Below are 2,473 nucleotides of genomic sequence, written 5' to 3'. Positions count from 1 at the left end.
AGAGATAGAGAAGAAGAAGTAAAATAAGGAGGAGGAGGAGGAGGAGGAGGAGAAGAAGAAGGAAGAGGAGAAGAAGAAGAAAAGAAGGAGAAGGAGAAGAAGAAGGAGAAGGAGAAGGAGGAAGAAGGAGGAGAAGGAGAAGGAGCTCCTCCTTCTCCTTCTCCTCCTTCTTCTCCTCCTCCCTCTCCTCCTTCTTCTTCTCCTCATTTTTCCTCTTCCTTCCTTTCATTTTCCTCTTTTTCTCTTCTTGTCCCCTTCTTCGGGCTAAATTGGCTAAGAATGCCTTTTTGGAGCTAATTATGTCATTTCGAGGATAATTAGCTAAGTATAGGTCATTTTTTATTAAATAGGCCATTTTGGAGCTAACTAAGCTAATTATGTCATTTCGTAGGATAATTAGCCAATTTAGCCTTTCTTGGATGAGTCTAAGCTACGTAGAAGAAGAGATAGAGAAGAAGAAGTAAAATAAGGAGGAGGAGGAGGAGGAGGAGGAGGAGAAGAAGGAAGAGGAGAAGAAGAAGAAAAGAAGAAGGAGAAGAAGAAGGAGAAGGAGGAAGAAGAAGGAGAAGGAGGAGCTCCTTCTCCTTCTCCTCCTTCTTCTCCTTCTCCTCCTTCTTCTTCTCCTCCTCCCTCTCCTCCTTCTTCTCCTAATTTTTCCTCTTCCTTCCTTTCATTTTTCCTTTTTTTCTTCTTGTCCCCTTCTTCGGGCTAAATTGGCTAAGAATGCCTTTTTGGAGCTAATTATGTCATTTCGAGGATAATTAGCTAAGTATAGGTCATTTTTTATTAAATAGGCCATTTTGGAGCTAACTAAGCTAATTATGTCATTAGATGGAAGTCTAGCTATTTTGGAGCTAACTAAGCTAATTATGTTATTAGATGGAAGTCTAGCTTATTTTTATTAAAACACTAGAAATAACATACCTAAGTTAGGGTGAAGCACGGTGGCTCTGGTTTGTTTCACCTGGAGAAGGCTGCCCTGGAGAAGGATCGACTGTAGAAGGGTCGTGCGATGCGTTTCGGGACATATTCTGCACCAAACATCGTTTGCAATGTGTAGTTAGCATGAGGACACTCTTAAGATCACTCCACTGAAATGAAACTCACCGTCCCTGCCACGTTAATGACTGGCATCGGCGGAGGGACTTGGCCATTCTTCTCGCACATAGACTGTACATTTGGTTTCGACAGGTCAAACTTTTTATTTATTAATGAAACGGACATTCAAATGCAAGATTTGCAATAACATGAAGAAAAAACTTACCACGAAGAGCTCGTATATGGCCCTGGTAGACGCTTCATTCCGTGCCCTCTCCGCCTCCACCAATGCAGTCGTCCTCTCCTCCAGCTCCCTAATTTCCTTATCCTTCTCCGCCATAGCCGCCTGCATTGCCGCTCTCTCTTTCTGAATAGCAGCCTGCAACACAACTCATTGTTAGCAATGTAATCATATTGGTTCCAACGCACAACACATGCATTTTGAAATTTGTTTTGGTAGCCGCGTCGTAGGTCTTGATCCCATTATCCTAGGCTTCTTGCAACTCATCCTTAAGCGGCTGCATGTACACATTCATATTCTTCCCCGGATAGTTGGGCCCTGGAATTATCAACGTCAGGAAAATGTTCTTTCTTTTCATAATCTCTCCGGGTGGCAAATTTAGTGGAATGACAAATACAGGCCAACAACTGTATTGTGTTGCCGTCATACCATACACATTGAACCCATCCGTGCTGATGGCAACTCTAGGTTGCCTTGGATCTTTTGATTTATCCTTATGTAATGCATCGAAGTGCCTTCACGCAGAAGCATCTGAAGTGTGTACCAGCATCTTGTTCCCATCCGCATCTAGTTCGGTTCTTTTGCCCAATTTGTGCCATGTCATCTGTCTGGCCGTCTCTTCGACCATGAAAAGACGTTGAAGTCTTGGTACGATTGGCAGATATCAAAGAACACTAATGGGGATTTTGGTATGATTCTTCTCACCCATGCCGTTGTCTACCACAATATACCTGGAAGTATTCCAAATGGGGCAATAGTTCAAGGCCGCATACTCAAGCCTAAATAAGGCACATCCATTCTCACAGGCATGTATCTTCTCATAGGGCATCTTAAGTACACGGAGGATTTTCTCTGACTGGTACAGGTTTGCAGGCAGTACATGGCCTTTGGGTAGAAAGCGTCCAAATATCGTCATCATCGCGTCGTAGCATTCTCTGCCTAGGTTGAATTGAGCCTTCTGAGCCATTACTTGCGCGATGGCATCCAGCTGACAAAGCTCAGTCTGCTCGTGGAGAAGACGTTTTGAAGACTCCAGCATTTCATAGAAGGCCTTTGCAGATTCCTCCATCTCATCGTCCGAATCACGAGCATCATCAAAGTCTTGCACCATGTCTTCAATCCCGGTACCATGCTCGTCGGTGCGACGATGAATCACCTCAGCTCTGGCACGTTGGTCAGACTCACCATGAAAAG

Source organism: Hordeum vulgare, chromosome 1H (genome assembly GCF_904849725.1).
Source record: "Hordeum vulgare subsp. vulgare chromosome 1H, MorexV3_pseudomolecules_assembly, whole genome shotgun sequence".
NCBI lineage: Eukaryota > Viridiplantae > Streptophyta > Magnoliopsida > Poales > Poaceae > Hordeum > Hordeum vulgare.
This window is presented reverse-complemented; position numbering follows the sequence as displayed.